The sequence below is a fragment of the Cephus cinctus genome, unplaced genomic scaffold (assembly GCF_000341935.2).
Source record: "Cephus cinctus unplaced genomic scaffold, Ccin1 Ccin1_scaffold0129, whole genome shotgun sequence".
Classification (NCBI taxonomy): domain Eukaryota; kingdom Metazoa; phylum Arthropoda; class Insecta; order Hymenoptera; family Cephidae; genus Cephus; species Cephus cinctus.
The window spans coordinates 1,370,979-1,376,926 of record NW_014332862.1 but is presented as its reverse complement, the minus strand read 5'-3'; positions in this window follow the sequence as shown (position 1 = coordinate 1,376,926).

The following is a 5,948-nucleotide window of genomic DNA, read 5'->3' as shown; positions in this document are numbered from 1 at the left end:
CTCTTCCAGCGCAACCATTGCTTTACGTATTTTCGACTTAGTCGGGGCCAATTCACAAAGTGCATCCGACCCGAGACCATCTACAAACCACCGCGATCTATCCAGCATCCCTTTCCCAACGATTCCACTTAGCGCCCATCCTCCCTTGGACCCTCTGCCACCCTATAAATTGCTCTCGCATGCAGCAGCTTCACTTAATAAAAATCATGCGAACCCAACTGGCAAGGAGAAACGATAGCTTCCTGCCGTCTTACAAAGTACGAGGATCTGTATAAATTCAGATGAGAATAACGAGAAAGACGAAGATGGTCCAGAGAGACGAAGAGGATGCTGTGTGATTAACCTCAGGCGTTACAGGGAGCATTGGAAAAGGAGCCATTTTAATCTCAAGACATTCATCCATCTCTATATGACCGGCATAGAATACCGGGATGACTGTGAAAAAATAAATATCTTGATTCATGAGAGTTTTGCCTTTTCTCGTTTTCTGAAGGAAAATGGCAAAAGTCTAACTGGGCCGTAATAGAGGCAGCAAGAAAGGCAACAACGCGTAACGAGTAATGAGTGTGAGCAAACGCTGATGAAACTTTAATGGCCGGTTCAGGCAGGGTCCGTGATATCAGTCCTGGCGCGGGCCGGAAGTTACCGAAGAAGAAGTCATAGAGATTCATAGAAACACGAGAAGGGGAGTCTGTGGAAATGGTCTGTGTTTGCCGAATGCCTTCTCATCTTTATTCCATCTGCAAAGGAAGTTTATCTTCGTTCGTTGCTGTCCTCTTTCTCCGTCTCTCTCCCTCCTTCTCTCTCCTCGTTAAGAAAACCAGAAAGATGACGGCTTATCTATACCCTGTGCATCTATGTACAGATAGGCAAAGCTAAGAAAGATGAATGAGCCGAGTCTCTGGAGAAAGAGAAAAGCCTAAAGAGCCCCAGTAGCGCGATAGTCAAGTTACAAAACGTATAAAGGGTGTATCGCGTTACGTGTTACAAAAAAATATCCTCAAATGCTCATTCAAATTGATTAACCGGGATCGATCGGATTTAGGAACACAATCGGGACACGAGTTGTCAAGTCATTCGGGAAACTTGAGTCCCGTTGAATAAAATAATAAGTAAATGCTTGTTAGGAATCAATGAACAATATTAAATAGAACAACGTGCCCTTTATAATTTGCAATCTTTCCGTTTACACTTGTACTTCATCACCCGCGCGGACAAAGCTTCGAACAAATTGGAAATAAAAGTTTATTTTACGAGAGTTTCGGCATCCTAGCGGATCTCCGGATGACACGGACTGGTTGACAGTTTGCTCTTTCAAAAGTTTTAAAATTTGACGAGCAATCTACCTCCGTCCCACACGGATCCCTTTGTCCTCCTGAAAAAAAAAATCTCATTGGCCAAAAACATCTTCCGCGTCTTTTCAATTTATATGTTCTTCAAGCTCCCTCAGACATCTGATTATTCCGAAATATTGAAATTCCGACAATTCCTCAAAATTTCACTCCTACTTAATTCGTAACGTGAATCATATTTTAATGATCATCCGGTAGAACGATTTATAAATATCGAATGAACATTATATAATGTATATATATGAGTCCGTGTCAAGAGTCTATATGTCGTCAAATAAAAGTCGAACTGACACTTAACTTGACAGATAATCAATAAATATCAAATATAATAACATAACTATCGGATTACCTGCCGTTAATAAATTTATGTACAAAGCATATAGACTCAGTGAAATTATAGTAATACTGAATTATAGTTATATTCGTGCCTGTAAATAGATAATCGTATCGTATCTCCTTATCCGATTACATAATCATACAGCATCCTAATTTCCCACGTACCAAATATCCCCATCACAGATCTGCGTTGTTTCTGCCAGTGCATTTCTCCCGTTCCGAGAAGTAAAGGATTCTCATCTGCCACCAAAGGATTCACATGCTCTTCTCCCGATTCACCCGGCAGGAGCTTCTGTCCCCTCGCATAAGCAAGTACCGAGCTTTTCGAATTGTACGAACGATACGAATTGTTTGGAAGCAATTAAGCTCGAGCACGATAAGAACCATCTCGGTAGAAACCAGTTGGAAACCGCCGACGTGTTCCGGACGATATATTGGGACAACCAGGACACCGCTAGAAACGGCTACAGGGAAATCGAAGCAATATAGAAATCGAGTCTGACAACGAGGAACGATTAATATTATTGATACTAAGATATTGACAAGCATAAATTGATTGGCACTTAACGTAGATTGGGAAAAGTAAGGATTCCATTGTTGATTATGCTTTTGTTACAATGGACTGTCGGATGGTAGATATGAACGTGGGCGGGTGAGTATGGGGTTGGATTCTGAAATAAAATATTGACACCCTTATATTTCTAGTTAGACAGAACAATTCGTTTTCCTCCTCGATTTCAGATATACGTAGGGTGAATTATAACTTTTCTATTTATTTAATATCTCGTGTAAGGCGTAAACTGTAATCTGTCGTAGAGTAGGTTTGATAGGGATAAAATTTCAAAAGTACAAGGGATAAAGAAGTTTGGTTAATATATAGTTTTAATAAAGTCTTGATCGTGTTACTTACGGGCAAATGGACTCAGTTACCCTTTCAGAATTTCCTTAATTACACGGTAGCCTTTAAAGCTTGTTAAGGGTAATTGTCCGTTCGAGTATCCATAACAGTGTTGAGTAATCGCGGTCCATGGTCGTGGCCTGATGAGACCGATGAGTTGAATACACAGTAGAACCTTATGAGTTAAATAGACTGTTGGGAGGATTAAATGCGATTGAAATCAAAGATGGGAGTGGACTATGGAGTTAGCCATGGGTAAGGCTGAAATAAAGAGGAAAGTGATGAAAAGGGGTATGAAGGAAGAAAGGAGAAAAAAATAATAAAAAACAGCAGGGTGAAGATGTTGAGGGGAAATATAGTATAGCTATATAGTAGGGTCTGGGGATAGAAAAGGTAGACGGGGGTGGAAAACGACCTCACGGCGCATGGCGCTTTAGTACCGCTTATGAAAACTGTGCATTTGCCAAGGGACGTGGAGGAAAAGAGGAAAAAGGTTAAAAGAAAATAGAAAACGGAGGAAAATGTAGATATCAGTGAATCTATTTGCAGGTTTCACGAGGCCTCGAGTGTCTCATTAAAATTCTAGTCTCGTTTTCTTTCAAATGACTTGACGTTCAGAGAGTTGAAGACAGAGTGAGTCATAGAGCTGGACACTTAGAGAGGGGCAAAGGTCACAAAGAGAGATTGCAAATACGACAAGCCCTTTTGGTATGCCCATCTGCATCCCATGCGGTGGGTCGACCAGGAGTCTGAGGGCAGACTGAAAATGACGTAAGAATGCATTAACCTACGAATACTGAAGTAAGTGACAAGTGACTGATGTCTCTAATGAATTTAGACTGAGAATTAATCGTATGCAATTTATTAAGGATGCTGTGATAAGGTAATCTTACGCATTCAGATTTCGATAGCAAGTACAGTCTGCCGTTTGACGTTCTGGCAAATTTTGATCCTCGGGCGGAAATCGGTTTTTCGCTTATTCCACAAACTCATCCCTATCCTGAGGGGTTGAATTTTGAAAATTTATATGGATATCCTCGTCGTCTATCAAATCTCAGAATCTCGATGAAACCGTCGCTGAAATATTTTCATTCCTTAAAATTCAAATTTTACTTACTTCTGGGAAATACATGGAAAAATACCTCGACCGTGTGTCGTTGGTTTTTTGTAGTCGGAAGTCGTTTTAAATATTTGAAAAAAAATATTTAGCTATCTGAAAAACCAAAAATAGTGGGCTCGAAGAAATAGGGTAGGTGTAGCTAAAGTCAGCAAGAAATTCAGGCATTGGTCAACCTGGGTACATTATCCTAGAAAGTGGCAGGGTTGCGATTGGTCATGAGGCAAGCATAGGTGGTGGCGGTTGGTCGGAGGTTGGAGGATGTTGAAAAGTCTAAGGCATGAAACTCATGAAGGGGGAACGTTGGAGAAGTTCCTCTGGCGTGTTGACACTGCACCCAGTTGACCCGGTTGACCCGGTTGCCTCAAAGGGAAACAAGCAGCACTGATCGCCCGTTCTGATAGCAGCAATAGAGTCTAGATTACTTCAGGGGTGCTCACCCCTTTAGCGAACGAAGGGAATTATATGGGACCGGATATATCCGAGAATTTCTCAGGCAGAAAGTAACTTCCATGAAAACCCCCATGAGGATCACTGAGAACCGTACTATAATCACTGGTCGACGAAGAAGAAGAAGCGCGCCAAATCTAAAATGCCGCTAGATTTATTCATGTGAGGCAGCTACGTATATAAGGGTGGAAGGGCCTCGAAGAAAAATACATAAAGATCCCGTAGCGAGCTAAACATACCGGAAACAGGAAGATGCAATGTGAACACGCTCAAAGGAACTCGAATGGTCCATCCTTGATAAATCTTTAAAGTGTAAGGAAGGAAGATGCTTGGATGCTGCTACATGGGTAGAAGATATATCCTAGGAACAAAATTTAACTCTTATATCATGAACCGCGATAGTTCGCAACAGCATAATATTCTGGCTAGAAAAAAAAGATAAAATTATTATCAATAAAATACGAGCGAATCACAATGATTCATTGTTCCACCTATCGAAATTCACCCTTGACCCACCGATCGAGTTACATATTTCCAGACTGGCACTGACACTCTTACAGCTAAATCGAACGATCCCAGGGAGTCTTCGGGGAGTTAATCTTAATAAATATTGAATTACAATGAATCTCAAGCCATGAAAAAATAGTCAATTTTCATTAATCTTCCTACGCTTTATTGCTACTTAGTGGTTAGACAAAATACCTAGAACTGTAGTCACGGGAGTAATCCACATCTACACGAGGTAACCAATGAATCACGGAAGGGAACAACTAGAAGCTGGGAAAATTGCTGCGGCAACATTTTCGAAGACGAATGCCCGCCCGTATTTTCCCAGTAGACAATGCGAAGATCAGAGACGCCATTAAGCGGACAAGGCCTGGCGAAACGTGGCTGGTTTTCATCTCGAGGTTAAAGTACCATCCAGAAACGAGCGACGACTAGAATTGTGCCCTGAGTATTCTGCATATATTGGTCCCTTCTTCCCCCCTGCCCCACCGTACCCTGGCAGCCCCCCTATCGCCCACCGGGCCGTCGCCAGACTCCCGTCGCTTTACCGTTCTCGAGCTCCCATCTAGTAGCAGCGGTCGCGAAAGCGACGACTGTAGCGTCAGAGACAGCAGCAGCGGCAGCGGGAGCCTCCCAGAACTGAAAACGTGAATACAATGGGTAAACTGAGACAGGAATTACACGGTTTCAAGCTTCGAAACAATGCCGTCGTCCCGGAGACCGCGAGCCGCCGCCACTCACGGCTTACATGTAAAATGTGTACCCACTGCGTTGATAAATAGTTTCTTCTTCGTTCTATGGACGAATCTACGCTGGCATAATGGCCGGTTCGCAAAGCCCACCGATGAGCGACGAGTGACGAGCAACGCGGCGTTTTCACGGGCATTGTCGAGGCGTTCCAGCGTCTGACGTCATCTCCCCTAACACCCAGGAACACTGATCTCCCTATCGTTTTAATCTTCGTTTATCCACGCGTGCCAAAGGCCTTTCGTCGACTCATCTTAATTCATCCTTGTAAATAATATTTGATAATTAATTTATTGTGTTGAAAAAAGTTGGCCTTGAAAATTTTCAAAAAATTCATTTAACCGTCAACTACAGAGTATACCAACTATATACAGAATTTTATCATATATCTCGACAATATTTGTGGGCGTGCATGCGTTTGATCTATGACCTATGAATTCCTGCTTATTGCTGTTCCTTGTACAAGACTGATTAATGTTCACGACTTATGTACCGATCAGGTCACGAGTACACAGAGCTAATTACATATGACTATACTTCA